This window comes from Tachypleus tridentatus, chromosome 6 (assembly GCF_004210375.1).
Source record: "Tachypleus tridentatus isolate NWPU-2018 chromosome 6, ASM421037v1, whole genome shotgun sequence".
Taxonomy (NCBI): domain Eukaryota; kingdom Metazoa; phylum Arthropoda; class Merostomata; order Xiphosura; family Limulidae; genus Tachypleus; species Tachypleus tridentatus.
Window position 1 is genome coordinate 97,356,987 of NC_134830.1, and position 19,447 is coordinate 97,376,433.

Below are 19,447 nucleotides of genomic sequence, written 5' to 3' on the forward strand. Positions count from 1 at the left end.
ATGGTGGGTTTTGAACTTACCTGTTAGTATTTCTGGCGAGTTGTGATAATTACAATTATGCAACAGAAAGTTCTTTACAATTTGTTACTGCAGTTTTTTCTTACTACTGTAGACTAGATGTAAACATTGGTTTTAATGCTATGTATGCTTTTTAAACTTTGTTTTATCTTAATTTCCTTTTGTGAATTTAACTAAATTAAATTTTTAACTTTTTACTGAATGTTTAGCGCAGATAGCCTAGGTGCTTTGTGACATAAAACACCAAACCAACCAACCGTTCACCCTGTGTGGTGGTGATATTCCCAACATCAACTTAGGATGTGCATATTTGGGTTACATATTTAACAAGGACCTTTGCATGTAGTTGTTCATAGAAGTTTATTACTAGTAGCAGTACATGTGTATCGTCTGAGTATGAGTACTGTTTCAGTACCACCATTAACTGGATGTATTATGATTTTGGTGTCTACTTCTTCTTGATTTAATTCGAGCGTCGGTATTTCTTGAATTTTCTTTCCTTTAGGTTTGTAGCATTTGGCTCTGCATCTAATATATAACGCCTTGTTGTCTAGTAACGTTAGATACAGTGGCTACCTTCATAGACAGAGTAAAAATTCAATTAAGCTTGCTTTGTTTTTGAAGTTATCAAGGAATTTTGTCCATTGACGTACAAGCAGTCCAAAAGATATATTCTTGAAGTACACATTCAATTCTGTGAGCTTTTATCTCCATATTCTTTATGCTATGTTTCTTGTAAACATTGAAGACAATATCAGCTCTCTGAATATGGCTCTCCACAAGAAGAGTGATTTTCAATATGGACGAGGCAGGTTGTCGAGTTGATTTTTGGTCGCCTTTCATTCGTTGGATGAGTGCCATTCAATCTGTTGTTGTTGGAGAAGGCTGAGAAATTACTTCTGCTACAGACACATTTTTCTGCAACTCTTTACCAGAGTGGATTTGTTTGTCTTGCGTGGTTTGGTATACGGTTTTACAAGAGACCTTGATGACAAAGCAATTTCGTGTTCAGCTCCTTTTCTGTTTGAGCGATCAGAAGTTTCTTTTCAAACAGCATTTGGTCAAATTTTAATATCATTTCTCTTCTACTTGTTTTAACTTTCTTGACACTTTTTAACAAGTCAGTAAAAGTTTCCACTTATTTGCTGGTGGGATCATGAAAGGCGACTTTTGATGGATGATTTTTCAGGCATTCTTAATTAAATTTGTCATATGTAGCGAATCTTTTAGCTTGTGCTTTTAGAAAATCATTGACAATGTTTTTTGAGGTAGCTCTTGCAGTTGAGAGAATAAGGTCGCAGTCATTTTCAGAAGGATTTATCCACGTTTCTTGTGTCGATCAGAAATGTAACTGCGGCCTCTTTCTTATTTATTTTTGGGGTTTGCAGTTCTGCATTGTAGATATTTGATTTTACTGAATTTACCATTTCACAGAAATGAAGCAGAAAGCCTAACTGGTATTCAGGTGTGAGGTAATATCAGGAGATAGTACCTTGATTTAAGCTGTACAGTGGTACCTCGGTTCTCGAACTTAATCTGTTCCAGAAGGCTGTTCGAAAACAGAATCAATTTTTCCCATAAGAAATACTGTAAATTAAATAAATCCGTTACATACCTCCGGCCCAGCATGGCCAAGCGTGTTAAGGCGTGCGACTCGTAATCTGAGGGTCGCGGGTTCGCATCCCCGTCGCGCCAAACATGCTCGCCCTTTCAGCCATGGGGACATTATAATGTGACGGTCAATCGTACTATTCGTTGGTAAAAGAGTAGCCCAAGAGTTGGCGGTGGGTGATGATGACTAGCTGCCTTCCCTCTAATCTTACAATACTAAATTAGGGACGGCTAGCACAGATAGCTCTCGAGTAGCTTTGGGCAAAATTTAAAAAAAAAACAACAAAAAACATACATACCTCCAAATTTTACGCATTATGAAGCATTTTAAGTAAAAATATTGCTTATTTATACCTTATAATAATACTTACATGCATAAAGTCAACCATAAAAAAGTAATCACAATAAAAAACAATACATGAAAATTTAACTGTACTTTACCTTGCTGAGGAGAGTTGATGACGTAAGTGAAAGGTGGTGAGGAACGTGGAGAGTAGGAGGGTTATTATTATTTGTAAGGGGAGTCACCTTCCATAAAAACGTCAGGTAACTCTCCTTTTGGGGTTCTTTCTCTTTTCTGTCTCTTTGCACCATACAACCTGCTTGAGACTCACTGGACCTATTTCTCACTAAAAATTTGTCTAATGAGGTTTGTTTCTGCTTGCATTTTAAAATGTTTCTGAAGTAAGACATGGCGTTGTCATTGAAAAGGTTTATGCTACGGTTTGCTACAGCTTTGTCAGGGTGAAATTTTTCCACAAAACTTTGTAACTCTCCCCATTTTCAACACATTTCCTTGATCAGTGAACTAGGAACATTCTCCCTTCTCTCCTCCACATCTGAAGACACTTCCTCAGTTGCCTTCTGTTGCTGCTCCTTCTGAAGGTCTTGGAGTTCTTCCGTGGTGAGCTCAGTGTTGTGGTCTTCCACCAATTCCTTCACATCATCACCACTCACATTCAAGCCCATACACTTGCCTAGTGAGACAATATCTTTGACAACAGGCTCAGTCTCAAAGCCTTCAAAGTCTCTACTTGCTGCTGAGTCTGGCCACAATTTCTTCCAGGCTGAGTTCATGGTTCTTAAAGACACTTCCCTCCAGGCTTTGTCTATGATTTTCAAGCATTGGAGGATATTAAAGTGATTTTTTCCAGAATTCTGTGAGGGTTAACTCTGTGTCAGAAGTCTCTTCAAAGCACCTTTGAAACAGTGCTTTGGTGTAGAGTTTCTTAAAGTTTGATATGACCTGCTGGTCCGTGGGCTGAATGAGAGGAGTCGTCTTAGGGAGCAAGAGCTTCATCGTAATGAAATTGTACTCCTCCACCAACCCGTCCTCCAAGCCTGGTGGGTGAGCAGGTGCATTGTCCATCACAAGAAGGGCCTTGAGTGGCAACTGTTTTTCCGTGAGGTAATTCTTTACACTTGGGGCAAACACTTCATGGACCCACTCCATAAAGAATTGCCTGGTTACTCATGCTTTGCTATTAGCCCTCCACATGATATTTAATTTACTTTTCAGGACATAATTTTTCTTTAAAACCTTCGGGTTCTCTAAATGGTACACAAGCAAAGGCTTAAGTTTTAAGTCCCCACTTGCATTACTACATAACAATAGAGTTAGCCTGTCCTTCATTGGCTTGTGTCCTAGCAGTGACTTCTCCTCCTGGGTAATGTAGGTCCTCTTTAGCATTTTCTTCCAAAAGAGGCCTGTCTCATCACAGTTGAACACTTGTTGGGGAATAAAACCCTCAGGTTTTACATAGTCCTTAAATTCCCTAACAAATTTATCAGCAACGTCTTTGTTAGAACTGGCACCCTCCCCATGTCTCACTTCATTATGTATGCCACTTCTCGTCCTAAATATTTCAAACCACCCCCTACTAGCCTTAAAGGCATCACTTGTATAAGCACTCGTTCCAGGGGTGTTTTTCAGGAGGTCAGCAAGCAACTGCTTTGCTTTCTCACAAATGATGGTCTCAGAAATGCTATCACCAGCTAACTGTTTTTCGTTTACCCAAATCAACAACAGTTTTTCTACCTCTCCCTTGTTTGTGATCTTTGTTTCATAAGCACTGTAACTCCTTTGATGACCTCTTTATTTTTCAGTATGGTGCAGATTGTAGACTTCGCCATACCAAACTGTGTAGCAAGGTCAGACACGCGAACACCACTCTTATACTTCGCTATGAGATCTTTTTTCACCTCTATTGTGGCTCTAACAACTTTTCTTTTTGGTTTGTTGCTTTCATTATTCTTCTTTGACCCAATGGTGGCTTATTTAATCAGAATATTTAGAAAAACAACAACAAAAAATCAAAAAGAAAAACGAGAACGTTCACAGCAGATTTTAGCGGGGGTGTGGACTGAACGACAGGTGCGGATAAAATGTTTTGGGCAAGCTTGGCGTGGGCCGAAAATGGTCGAAGGGTCGTTCGGGTCATCAGTCGGGTTATTTCGGGGTTCGGGTCACGACAGCTTGGTTCGGGAACCGAGTTTATGTTCGACAACCGAGACATTTTTTTCTCAAACAATATGTTCGAAAACCGAATTGTTCGAGAAGGGAGTCGTTCGAGAGCCGAGGTACCATTGTAGTTTAATACACTACCTTGCATTGTGGCAGTTTCCTTTGTAGCTTGATCTACAGCTATTCTTTCCAAAGGTGTTATGAGCTCCTAGTTGGGTAGCGAATCTACCTTACATGAGATGTTCACATATCCTTGGATGTGTAGTAGCCAAGTTTGACATTTCTTGAAGGCCAAAATCTTGAAAATGCTTTCCATTAATATTCAGAATTTTACAAATTGTATGGAAGGTTTCATGTTTGATAATGATGCTTTGGTAGAGAATTGGATGCTGCCAAACAATTTTGGCACTCTTTTTCAAAGAGAGCCTGGTCAAATGCAAGGATTATTTCATTAAGTTGAAACTGGTTCATGATTTCTTTTCCTCTGGTTGAATATTTCAATGCAGTCGCCATTTCTATTGCTTGAGCATTGATGGTAAATAACCAACAATAACCAGGTCCATTTCTCTAACTGGGATTGTAAATTGATAGGATTATGTTTATACAATGATGCTTTGGTACTTCTTTTTTCAAATGTTTGAAGAGACAATTGTTGATGTGGGCCAGTGGCTGTCTGCTGAACAACAATCACATTAACTCAGTGTATGGCCCTTTTATCACTTAAATTTCCACTTAAAAATTAATGTTGTCCCAAGCTACTGTCATAAAAATTATGGATATGTGATTTCAAGAAAGACGACATCCTATGTTCAAAGACGTATGGCTTTGTCGTTTTCTTCTGTTTCTGAATATGAAACCACATGCCATAATTTGTTAATGTTTGAACCACTTCTACTATGCTTGCTAATGCTTTCGCTGCTGCAGATAGAAATATGTGTTTGGTGTTCTGTTTTCACATATAACAGCAAATGATAAGTCTAGAGAAAATGAGTCAACCAAACATTTTGCTTTAGGTTGTATCTTGTCTGGATCTACTTTGCTGGTCAAAAGACAATGCAAAAAATAGTTCAGAAGATGAGGTATTGAAATGCTTGATTTGGTAAGTTTATTGGGTAAATGAGGCCATGCTTATGGTTAGTAGTTATTTTTTATGGACGCTTGAATACTTGAGGTAGCAGCCTAGAGGTTGGCATTATGTCCCGGTAAATTAACTTCTAAGGATTTGAGGTAATGTTGTAGTTTCATATTTTCTTTGGCAAGGTCATAAATAGAGAGACAGTCTGGCATAACCAACAGTTGGCCTTTATTGTTAGAAAGAATTTGGAGATCTTTAAATTCTGCTTCGAGACATCTTTTCATATGTTTTTTTTTTTTGTTTTTTTTTTTAGTTTCTAATACACGTGATTCCATCTGTTGTCCGGTGTGAAATTAGTGCATGTATCAGGTCGGTCACTTCCATGACTCTATGGTTTTGAAGCAAATCTATTCTTATGTTCTCAAATAGATGTACACATATGTTTCTTTCTGCTGCATGGTATTCTGCATCTTCGACAGGATCAACGTATTTTTCGTTTGGCATCTTTGTAGTAGATTCAGTGATAGTGAGCTTCGGTAAACACAATGTCACGAGATACGATCGCTAACACTCTGTACTCTTCTTTCTGTGTGTCTCTTCACGTTGTGTTATATGTGAACACAAATCGTTACATTAAATGAGATGTTCTCTGGATCTTTGTTTTTTATGTACTTTGTTTGTTTTTATAAAAACAGATACAGAGCTTGTCACAAACTCTTGATGTAGATGACCCATCCTGATCACGATGTGTAAACTTTTCCAGTATGATGTTATTGTTGATTTTGTTCGAGTCAGATCCAGGACCCTTTTCATGGTAAATCTGCTTCAGGCATCGTCGGTGGTAAAATATTTCTGGCACTTCCCCTTGTGGCGTTGTTTGTTCAAAGGACAATAAACTTGGTGATCTATCATTTCTGCTGCTTGTAATAACGTCTCCCACGAGGACCAAGTTGTCATATTCGTCTTGGTAATATATTATGCATGAATTAAAATTTCATTGGGCTTATTTAAGCGTCTAGGACATTCGTTACTACCACCACCAGAAATATGTGTGCTACTATCAACACAGTATGATTCTATGATTAATTATATTTCTGTCTACAAGTTCTATCTAATGTCTTCTTAATAATTGAAAATTTAACATTATAATGCAACTTGTTTTTCTATATCATCGAATAATTTTATGTATGGAAAAGAAAACTTTGGATTGGTTAATTATATAGGTTGTTTTATTGTTTGTTTCCTTTTAATTTCGCGCAAAGCTACACGAGGGCTATCTGCGCTAGCCGTCCTTAATTTAGCAGTGTAAGACTAGAGTGAAAGCAGCTAGTCATCACCACTCACCGCCAACTCTTGGGATGCTCTTTTACCTACGAATAATGGGATCGACGGAAACACTATAAAGCCCCTACGGCTGAAAGGGCAAGTATGTTTGATGTGACAGAGATTTGTACCCGCGACCTTCAGTTTGCGAGTTGAGCGCCCTAACCACCTGGCCAGTTTATTTTACGTTGCTGTAAACACGGAATACACAACTGTTCTTGATAGAGATGACGAAAGAATGAAGTTTCAGATTCTGGCGACAGGAGCCCCAAGCTACTAGCACACAGGGGCGATATGCTCCTGTTAGGATGTTACTCTTAAGCCCAGGGTGAGGGGATTCAACAAACCTTCTTGTGGTAACACTTAATATTATATCTTATTTCATCAACTAGTTACTTAATTAAATAGGTTATTTCACGTCGATCTCAGCACGAAATACCAGTACGACTATAGAAAGCGATATACAGAACCAGAAAATCAGACTCTTACTGACATCTTCAGAGAGGGACTGAACCAATTCTAGTTCTGGCCAACACAGAGTAAAATAAAAAAAATGGAATATGTTAAAATATCATCAAGATCCTGATACCAATCGATCATTTGTACATTCAATATCATATTATTGTTTATTATATTATTTATTGTGCTTTACCATGTATATAAAGTAATAAGCAATTCTAAATACGGCTGCTTATTATTATAGCAAAAACATTCTAATATACAGGTATAAAAACAAACAAAATTTCATGCAGACGTTACGTCAGCACCATACAAATATATTAATTATGTTGGGATTGAAATTATATCCCGTCGCGCCAAACATGCTCGCCCTCCCAGCCGTAGGGGCGTTAAAATGTTACAGTCAATCCCACTATTCGTTAGTAAAAGAGTAGCCCAAGAGTTGGCGGTGGGTGGTGATGAGTAGCTGCCTTCCCTCTAGTCTTACACTGCTAAATTAGGGACGGCTAATACAGATAGCCCTCGAGTAGCTTTGTGCGAAATTCAAAACAAACAAACAAACACAAGAAATTATATCCTTTGCTATATTTACTGTTGTATATGTGTTACTAAATATATAGTTCGTCTAATTATTGTATTGTAATGTAATGTAATGTAATTTATTTCGGATGATTTATTTTGTTACGTACGTTACATATTACTATTTCAAGTAGCCGGAAATTTGAATTTAGAAGCTAATTAAATGTTAATGTGTATTAAATATATGATATTTGCAAACAAGAGTGATATACACAATTTTCTTTCTTAATACAAATATATTTTAATAGACAAATAACAATACAATTTATATTTAAGATTATTACAAATAATGATTTATGTACAAAAGTTTTACAAACTTGCAGACAATCCTGAGTCTTATGTCCAGTTTAGAACTGAATGTTTTATCGACGATCAAATTAATTCTGAGTTGATATTTCCACACCTCGCTTTAAACTACTTAGCTCGGTTGGCCTCACACGGGTGACGTTTTACGGAAAGATATGTTTAATGTCGTCGTAGAAATGCTAATGTCCAAAGTGAATTTTCTGAAGTTGAGCGGTTTGTAATGTTCAAAATCTATAATCGTTCCGGGTCAAATTATGTAGTTTTCCCACTAATAGGCGTTAATCACAATTATAGCTTTTGAAGCTTGTAGCACACTGATTGCAGCTGACCAATAATAATAACTGTCTCTCGGCACGTCGGTTTTATGTATCAATAACGCGAGATTCTCGAACTTTCAAAGCTGTTCTAAAACGCGCTAGCATTTTCATTGAACAAATATTGTTCATTTTTAATCTCAAGAATCTTCTACAAATTAACAGAACATGCAGGAATTGATCAACACACAACCAACAGTATACGCCATAGGTATAAAAAATGTACTGAAACAAACGTAGGCACTAAAATAAATGTACAACAGTAAATCTATTACAGTATGAAACACGGTTTCAGTCGATTAAAACAAATTATGGTTGGTATAATACAGCATTGTTCGTTATTTAACATACGAATAACATTTCAAACATCGGTCTGTAAGGTAAAGTACAAATTGATTGGTATTTTGAAAGCTACTGAAACTAGAAACTATGGGCTTTAAAAAATGCAATGATAATTTATCTCCCTGACTGAAACCAAATGACTCAAATTTGACTTCTAGCTGATGGATTAATTAGAGAAACCAAAGTGTTAGCGATAAGTGTTGACCAGCTGCCTTGCCTCTTGTTTACCATATTAAAATTAGGGACAATTAGCTTCATTTGAAACCAAATCAAACTTGATAAACAAACACACATAAGTATCATAATATTATGTGATTATTTTAAATTACGATTAGTCTAGCAAAATGAAATCGTCACTTGAGTATATTTGAGTAAAAAACCATGCCTTCAACATAGGCTGTTCGATGTTATATTCTGCGAAGTGCCCGGAAAGAAATATATTTTTATCAGTAAGATTTATATTTTTCTTTCGTTCGTTGTTTTTACACTCATATTACTCTATAAGAATCAGAATTTTCGCTTTCAGGTACTTCTTAGTATGCAGTAACAACTTCATACTGATGTATTTGTTTTGTTGACTTAAGTGATGCTAAGGTAAGTTTCAACTAACGAAAATAATGTTATGTAAATGAATATGGAAGTTTATCTGTAGCTGACTATCAACTGTTAAAATACTTCCTTGAATGACGTTAACTCTAGTTTTGCGAATAGTGGATGAATATGTGATCACTTTCTAAGGTCTTCTATGTTTTCTTATAATGCTATTAGATTAATTATTTAACTTTTAGTTAGACTGAGGTAGCTTTATGTAAACGTGTATTTAAGATGTATTAGTATCATTTTTTTACAAATTTTAGTAATTTAGGCCTAGCATATGAAATGAATCATTCTATTGTATCATGGCGTAACTTATGCTATTAAATAAAAATAATAGTATATCACTTGAGAATTGTACAGAGAAAAATTCTACTGTTACTATTTTTGTTCCTAAATCTCAGGAGCCTGGCATGGCCTAGCGCGTTAAGGCGTGCGCTTCGTAATCTGAGGATCGCGGGTTCGCGCCCGAGTCGCGCCAAAACATGCTCGCCCTCCCACCCGTTATAATGTGACGGTCAATCCCACTATTCGTTAGTAAAAGAGTAGCCCAAGAGTTGGCGGTGGGTGGTGATGACTAGTTGCCTTCCCTCTAGTCTTACACTGCTAAATTAGGGAGGCTAGCACAGATAGCCCTCGAGTAGCTTTGTGCGAAATTCCAAAAACCTAATCTAAATCTTAATTTAGTTGTAATCTAGGTTACTTCATTTAAATTAATTTTCGATACGTAAATTTACACGTCGAAATTTCGCTATACTAACCGTTTTGTTCAAGTGTGTGTGTTTTCGTATAGCAAAGCCATAAAGGGCTATCTGCTCAGCCCACCGAGGGTAATCGAACCCCTGATTTTAGCGTTGTAAATCCGGAGACATACCGCTGTACTAGCGGCGGGCCGTTTGATTCAAATTTTTATTATATTTGTACGTGCCAGTATGCTTGACCAACCTAACTTCACTATATTATATGCGCAAATTTACCACACGTACATAAAATAACGTAGTTTATCACTTAATAGTGTAACTATGCATCGTATTTCTTTGTATACTTTTAAATCTTTAGTATCGACTAATTGCGCATCATGAGAATAGTACACAATAACAATTCGTGCAAAACACATTGTTATTAATGCCATCACGTCACTACAACATTCATATCTGATTTCTAAACTATTCATTTACTACGACGTTGTTGGTTATAAGGCTTCTGCTAAACAGTCACACACACAGTAGAATAAAATACTGTTATTATTTCTGTTAATCCCACTTAATACTTTCCTTTACGCATATTACCTGGAAAATTAATAATTTTATTACAGTTACGTAACTAGGTTATCATTGTACTAGATGGGTGGGTAGGTTTGGCGTTTTATGGCGCAAAGCAACTAGGCTATCTGCGCCTCGTTATATTAGGCTCAAACATTATTTTTCATACAATAAACGTAAAATTACTGCATGTAATGCTATTAAAATGGAGTAATAATAGTTCTAATTTAAAAAAAGGAAATCATTTTTATGTCTTAAAACAACAAAACTTTGCATTTAAAGAAAATCATGATGTATTTGGAATAGCGTATTGTTTTAATTGCGCGTGTATATGTATACTTAGTACGTGTATTAATAAGTAGCATATATATATATATATATAAACACACTACTGGCCTAAATCTTAAAGCCAATGAACATAAAGAAAAAATATGCATTTTGCGCTGTTAGACTCAAACACTTTTTTGAGTACAGCTTCCAAAGATTAAATTAAGAAAAGGAAAAATAAAAATAAAAAACTTTTTTTTTAGCATTTAATACGTAAAATGTGAACACTATGAAATTAGCCTGAATACTAGGTAGTCAAACGTTTAAGACCATACCAAAAAGAAGTCCTAAACAGGGTAAGAAATGCCCAACAAGAGATCTCGGTAGTTAATTGCACGGCCGTCATTGCAAATAACTGCAAATATTTGCTTTGACATGGTCGATATAAGTGTTTGCAGAAGGCTGGCTGGAATGATATTCCAAGTGGTGAAGATGGCTTCACGAAGATCATGCACTGTTTGGAATTGACGTCCATGTCTATAGACTTCCCTTGCCATCCACCCCCAAACATTTTCAATGGGGTTCAGTTCGGGCGAACACACTGGATGTTCCAAAAGAATCACGTTATTTGCCATGAAAAAGTCCTTTGTCCTGCGGGCATTGTGGATTCCAGCGTTATTCTGCTGAAAGATCTAATCATTTCCATAAAAGCGAGGGCCTTCAGTCAATAAGGATGCTCTCTCCAACATGCCAACGTAGCCAGCTGCTGTTTGACGCCCCTGTATAACCTGAAGCTTCATTGTTCCATGGAAGGAGAAAGCACCCCAGATCATGATTAAACCTCCTCCACTGTATCGTGTAGAAAATGTCTCTGGTGGGATATCCTTATCGTGCCAGTAACGTTGGAAGACATCTGGACCATCCAGGTTAAATCGTTCCTCATCATTGAACGAAACCTTCGTTCACTTTGCTACATCCCATGTTTGGTGCTTCTCAACAAAGTTTAACCGAGCTGTTTTGTGGTGTGGAAGGAGGCGTGGCCATTGAATACGTTTATGGTTTTTGAAGCCTTTTACTCGTAAATGCCGTCTTATTGTTCTTGAGCTGCATTCTTCGTCCGTAAGGACCTTAATCTAGTTCGATGATTGGCTAGTGTCTTGCCGGCCAACCCGTCGAATCCTCCTGCTCAATGCCGGCGAAATTTTCCTGGTCCGACTACTTGAAATTCTCGTTCCGTATCCCTCAGGATCCTTTAAGAAATTTGCAACAGCAGTTTTACTACGCCCAATCTCACCAGCGATGGCACGTTGAGAGAGACCTTGCTTTTGCAGCTCGAAAATTCTGCCACGTTCAAACTCTGTCAACTTTATAGCCTTTGCCATGTTTTTACCCAATGTAACACAGGAGATGTCAGTGGGAGATGTTGACAACGCTAATGCTTGAACACAAATGACGATATTTCGTTACGTGTTTACAGTATGGTCTTAAACTTGTGACCAGCTAGTATTTAGGCTAATTTCATCGTGTTCACATTTTTCCTATTAAATGCTAAAAACCGTTTTTTTTTTATTTTCCCTTTTCTTATTTTCATCTTTCGAAGCTCTATTCAAATAAGTGGTTGATTCTAACAACGTAAAATGCATATTTTGTCTTTATGCTCATTGGCCTTAAGATTTTGGCCAGCAGTGTATATATGCTACATAAATTCGGCTTCATTTACAGAGCTACAAATTGCGTATTTACTTTACAACAATATGTAATGTTGATTTATTTAGTTTCACCACTTACCATCATTTTCTTTTCTAAACATAATATAAATCGCTAGTAGTTAAAATGGTTTATCATTAATATCTCTCCTCCCCTCAAGCAAGATCGTGAAGTTGTTTGAACGTTCAGTTATAAATAACATTCAATTGTATATAAAAAAAATCTTAAAATATTTAATTTAATTTACAATAATGCACTGTGGTATTTGAAATGTAGAACACTGATACTTGGATGTAGTAATGCATTAGGTTCCGAGACTTCATAGTGTTTTAAATATGATAATTCGTTTTTTGTTTTTTGAAAAGGTAGCAACACTTTATTCTGAAACCTGATAATAATACAATATCCTTTTTTTGCAGTATAACACGACCGCATTAGTTGAAATGTAATAGTAGAGAGATGTATTAATGTATTAGTGTTAAAAATACATAACATAATGATATATATTGTATGAAAGTAGCAATGTATCATATATTCAGGTAGTTTTATTCCTATGTGAAGACAAGTTAATTTTCATTTGGAAAGTTGGATTACATTAATTAATGTAAAGTAAGTATGCATGAGGTTGGTGTAGACAGATGGTTTGGAAAAAAAGAAGGTTTATTTTAAATATCAAAGAATGCTATATCTCGTGCTTTATTTATACTTATTTTTAATAGCTTAGTGAAATAATTTAACAAAAACAGACAAGCTTCTATTACCAAATAACAATGTAGTGATCTTATTGTAACGGTCCAGATATATCTACCTATGTACAATCATTTTGACGTAACTACAGTTCTAATATCTCTACAATTACTATTGTTTCCTCTTAAAAAAAGGGGGTCTGGTAAAGTTGCATTACGGGTTTCAAACAGCCTTCTTGTCACCCTACTGTATGAGTTCAAACAGCCTTCTTGTCACCCTACTGTATGAGTTCAAACAGCCTTCTTGTCGCCCTACTGTATGAGTTCAAACAGCCTTCTTGTCACTCTACTGTATGAGTTCAAACAGCCTTCTTGTCGCCCTACTGTATGAGTTCAAACAGCCTTCTTATCGCCCTACTGTATGAGTTCAAACAGCCTTCTTGTCGCCCCACTGTATGAGTTCAAACAGCCTTCTTGTCACTCTACTGTATGAGTTCAAACAGCCTTCTTGTCGCCCTACTGTATGAGTTCAAACAGCCTTCTTGTCACTCTACTGTATGAGTTCAAACAGCCTTCTTGTCGCCCTACTGTATGAGTTCAAACAGCCTTCTTGTCACTCTACTGTATGAGTTCAAACAGCCTTCTTGTCGCCCCTACTGTATGAGTTCAAACAGCCTTCTTGTCACTCTACTGTATGAGTTCAAACAGCCTTCTTGTCGCCCTACTGTATGAGTTCAAACAGCCTTCTTGTCGCCCTACTGTATGGGTTTCAAACAGCCTTCTTGTCGCTCTACTGTATGAGTTCAAACAGCCTTCTTGTCGCCCTACTGTATGAGTTCAAACAGCCTTCTTATCACTCCACTGTATGAGTTCAAACAGCCTTCTTGTCACCCTACTGTATGAGTTCAAACAGCCTTCTTGTCACTCTACTGTATGAGTTCAAACAGCCTTCTTGTCGCCCCACTGTATGAGTTCAAACAGCCTTCTTGTCACTCTACTGTATGAGTTCAAACAGCCTTCTTGTCACTCTACTGTATGAGTTCAAACAGCCTTCTTGTCACCCTACTGTATGAGTTCAAACAGCCTTCTTGTCACTCTACTGTATGAGTTCAAACAGCCTTCTTGTCGCCCTACTGTATGAGTTCAAACAGCCTTCTTGTCACTCTACTGTATGAGTTCAAACAGCCTTCTTGTCACTCTACTGTATGAGTTCAAACAGCCTTCTTGTCGCCCTACTGTATGAGTTCAAACAGCCTTCTTGTCGCCCTACTGTATGAGTTCAAACAGCCTTCTTGTCGCCCTACTGTATGAGTTTTGTTGATACAGCATTTTTTTCTGATTGTTATTCTTCATGAAAGTGTTTTTAGTAACTAGATCGTGAATTTCAACGTCTTTTGGAACCAGGTAATTTTTGTATTGTCATAGTGTAGGCCCGTTATAATGTTTTTATTCCTTTAACAAAAAACAACACGTGTACACGAATTCACGTTTCATATTATACTCACATGTTATGTTAGTAACCAAATGAAGAAAATCATCTGTTATTGTCAACTTCCAAAATTTAATGAGTATGTGAAAAAAATTTGTTTTTCTCCTTGCATCTCTGGAACATTGTTTTAATAAAAAAAATCTGTTTCCGATATTAAATACGAGTTTTGTTTTCTTCTGTATTGTTACTAGGGCAACAGTGACGCTTGTCTTCCTGGAACACGCACGGTTTCGTGGTATTTTAAAGTATATTTTATTTCCTTTCGCATCTTACGAAACATTTGGCGATGTTGTAAGCGAAAATACTGCATGTAGACATTCATTCACATGCTTGTATTTATCTAATTTTTGTTTTGTATTCGTTAAATCATAAGCAACTGTGTTACAAACACAGAACATTTACTGTTGTTACCAGTCTCAACGAATATTGACATGGTGATAAATTTTACTAGAAAATAAGCCTCTTAAAATAAGACCAACCAATGTTCTAAGTCTCTGGAATTCTAGATGTAAATTTATGGCAATAAATGCAACACAAACCACAACATGTGTAAACAAGTTTTTCGCTTTGTGTTATGATAATTTAATTACATTTATTAAGAGTATATATCTAATGCAACTTTCTTTTAGTATTGTTTTAAACATTGTAAAACTTACAATATAGTTTTAAAAAACGTATTCCTGAAATTAAATCTGTTCTAATATTTTGTTGTTATAAATCATAAATTGTAGTGAAACATTAATTTCTTTTATTGATTAAATTTAATCATTCACCATGTTACTTGAACACTTAACTGATTAAAATTGCCGTGTGTACAAGCACAGAAATCTATTTTGCAGCTAAGTAGAGCACCACTGCAAGTGTGTAAGAGCCAGTCTAGTGTAGTGAAGCGATATTACACCATCTTAATATATTTAAAAGTGAACAGTTAACCGTTGTTACTCCTTCTTATATTCTCCAGTTATGATTTTTATTTTTATATATTTAGTTGAGATGATCAACTGAAACGAATGTATATTACTAAATCAACAAAAAGAGTGAAAATGACTATTTTTACGGTTTAAAGCGAGAGAACGAGGCTTATTAATTAATCTAACTGTTCTGATGTTTTTAGCAGTCTTCTTATTTTGTTCTGTAAATAATAACTTGTCAATCTTTCACAGCTGAACGAAAGTTTCTTACAGTACTATACACAAAATGTGTAATGGTTGATGTTTCTATGTGAATAGTTTAATGTTCCAAGATATATCTGGTCAAAGACTAAAAAAAAAGAGAGACTAGCAAATTAAAAAGTTAATGGAGTAACATGTTACAGTAAGAAGTCAAATAAAAAGTATATAAATAATTTATGTAATTTAAATATATTGGTTATACTTCACTTCACTACTGTGCATTTGTGAGAATTGTAAGTTCCTATTTTCATGGTTAATATTCTATAGCAACTATTTAGTGTAAGTTTAAGTACACCTGTGTAGTGTTCGTAGGCGTCTTGTTTTGAGTATCAATAAGTTTATTTAGTTTAGTTTGTGAATGTCTTTAGCACACGTATTGGTATGAAGTCGGAATAGCTGTGTATAGCTGTATAATGTGTTATTTTGTCTATCGTGTTATTGATATCTTTGGATATATATCGTAAATGTTATACAATCTTGTGTTTATTTATATCGTGATATTTTGTCTACCGTAGAGCACAAGTTTGTTAAGTTTTTGAGTTAGATCTTGACATCATGAGGTGCCGAGAAGTAATTTAACCCTAATTTGTTTAACAATGAAGTTGAAAAAAATGAACTCTATTCTTCAGATAATGATGATAAATTTTAATCTCAGCCAAAGTTTCGTCATTGCGGCTTCATCAAGGCTGGTGTCGTACAAGTTACTTACATTTATTCATATATTGGGGAGGATGATATGGATACTTATTTTACTTAGGTAATTAACAGTTAAGTTCTACTAGCCCCAGGTAAGAAGAAAACATACAATTATAACCGTCATTGATAATGGATGCCTGAACCACTTGATAAGCCTTCCAGTGGCACAGTGGTATGTCTGCGGACTTATAACGCTAGAAACCGGGTTTCGATACCCTTGGTAGGCAGAGCACAAATAGCCCATTGTGTAGTTTTGTATTTAACTTTAAACGGACAAACAACAAACAAAACCACTTGATAACAAACAAAGTAAAAAATATAAACCAGGATGATAAGTAGAAAATATACATAGGCATTTCCCCTATGTCAGAGTTCTTATCAAAATATACAAAAGATAAGTAAACAAAGTAAGTTGAGAACACTATTAGCTAGAACGTATTGTATTTAATATACACCAAAGTGTATATGAAAAGCAAAAACACCATTTCCAACATCTTTTGTGAATGTAAATTCCAATATATTTGTGAAACAGTTAGAATACAAGGGCATTATATACATCCAAGAGCCCAATACCGTTTTACCTGTAATAGTCAATCGTGTAGAGAAGAAACCTTCTACATTCACTTAACTAATAGCACACTCGGCCATTCTAGCTTAGAATTCACCATAAGAAAAATATTGAAGTAAATTAGTTTATTAAAGCACACTAGTTTTTTTTATCAAAAAAATGCAGGCTCGAAACCCGGTCGCTTCAATCACAGAAATAGTCTTTCTCAGGATATATTGTAAATGACAAGAGATTACAAGTGAAACTATAATAAAATTTAGTTTATAATTAATAGTTAGTTGTAAATATAAGTATCTAATTAATAATATACTTAGGTCATCATATGGGCTAATAACAGTGACAACGATTAAGTAATAATAGAAAACAGCAATTTTACTTCACCGAACATTTGACCAATGTTACTTTATGTCAAAGCTGAACATTTGACCAATGTTACTTTAAATCAAAGCTGAACATTTGACCAATGCAACTTTATGTCAAAACTGAACATTTGACCAATGCAACTTTATGTCAAAGCTGAACATTTGACCAATGCTACTTTATGTCATAGCTGAACATTTGACCAATGTTACTTTATATCAAAGCTGAACATTTGGCCAATGTTGCTTTATATCAAGGCTGAACATTTGGCCAATGTTGCTTTATGTTAAAGCTGAACATTTGACCAATGTTACTTTATATCAAGGCTACTTCTTGTACTAATAACTCTGATGAAGTCTCAGTGTTGAAACTTGGGTGAAATAAGAAGTTTTATTATTGTCATTATTTGGAGAATAAAGTATTTTTCTAACTTTTCCCCCAAAATTACAATGTTTTTTAGCCACTAGTAATGCAACACAGTTAATATTTTAATACTTCCGACATAAAAAAGGCAAGTTTGTTAACTAGCTCAGTACGTAGGAGCAACTGAGATGAGGATGGTAACATACACACACATATATTGACCTATGAGTAGCATTCTGTTGGTTATAGGTAAAAAAGAAGTGTACTCCAGAAAAGGTGACATCACATAGAATAGATAGTGTCACTTTTTCACGATGACGAAAAAACCCACTTGAAGTAAAAATGTATTGTCAATACGGCTGCAAACTCTCTGTGTTAACCAAGATGATCTAAGAAGGTCAAAATGTTGTTCTGTACTTTATTTCAATTAAAGTTTTAATACCCATACCAGCAGTCTTGAGAATAAAATGCCACTTTTTTATTTGCGATGGACTACTTTGTACTTAATATACTTGAGAAAAAGAAAAAAACTTAGGTTCTAGGCTGAATGTGTGTAACATGAAATGAAGTGTTATAAAAACTACCAGAAATACCTGCCGTAGGGCGGGTATAACTGCTAGTTCCTGCTATATGCTGAGTCCACTGATGTTTCTGGAACTGTCTGACAAGTTCTACGACAATGTATTCGGACTTTACATTCAGTGATGTTCACCATCCATAAAGAAAAATATTTTATAGAAATTTTGGTTTCAAAATGAACAATCATCATAGTAATACATCACAGAGTAAATTTTATTGAAGTATTTCTTTGTAGACGCAATTATCAGTGAATGTGCCGTACCTTTCTGTTGTAACAGTCATGAGATTTTTACTAAAGGAAAAAAAATTCAAGTTTGTTTTTGATTGTTTTTACATTCGAAACTTAATTTTTTGTATTTGTAACTTTTATTGGTTAAATCTGAAACGTGATATTTTTGTGGAAATTTCAATTGTTTTATATATTACACAGCTATAAAAACATTGTCATTATTACCCTCTTATGATTGGTGATAATCGGTGCGGTAGTTTCCGAGATACGAGCTTTGGACATATACATCAGTAGTTTCATTATAATAAGACTTCCCGTTCAATCGTTACTATTTTGCCACGGTTGCAGGAAGCTATATTTGAACAGGGAAAGTGGGGGCATATGTTAACTAATACAGCCAGTGAATAACGAAGATAACGGAACAAAAAACGTTGAGTTTCTGAGCAGCTCCGTTGGGGTTCTGCAATAATAAGCTTTCCTGCGATGCACGTGGAGATACAATTGCTTTACTGTTCTGCGGACGAATCAGTGACAGGATTTTGTAGACTGTCGAGTACAGATGGCGTGACATACTGTGACGTATTCTCTAGATGTTGGTGCATTAGGAGGTCGTGTGGGTAGAAACTCTTAGATAATGTAGTGTACTCGTCAGCTCACTTGTATGGTTTGGCCTTGGTAGACAAATAACACATTTGTGCGAGAGTGCAGCATAGTTTTCTTCTCATCGTCAATATATATATATATGTGCTGATGGTTTTGATTCACTCAAAGGAACCTAAGAAAATATTCTAAGGTGAGAGGCTTTATAGTTCTTACTTTATAATTTAGCTTGCGAAAGGAAGTCCTGTGAAAAAATCAGTAATTCTATGTGCTAATTCTTCCAATAAACATAGTAGATTTTTAGTATGTACATACTGAAATGTAAAGTACACTTTAGGTACTGGTTAAGATTTCTTTTATCAGAAAAATATAACAGAGATCTAT

General features: G+C 35.6%; 1 protein-coding gene across 2 annotated transcripts in view; it reads left to right on the forward strand.

Moving 5' to 3' along the window:
- The first annotated feature begins 18,963 nt into the window (after window positions 1–18,963).
- LOC143253130 (homeodomain-interacting protein kinase 2-like) overlaps window positions 18,964–19,447 on the forward strand; it is a 61,693-nt gene continuing 61,209 nt past the window's right edge. The window contains exon 1 of one of the 2 annotated variants that reach the window (XM_076506453.1): window positions 18,964–19,256. The gene's annotated coding sequence lies outside the window, so the exon portion shown is untranslated. The remainder of the gene's footprint in view (window positions 19,257–19,447) is intronic. The other variant, XM_076506454.1, reaches the window with a different exon arrangement.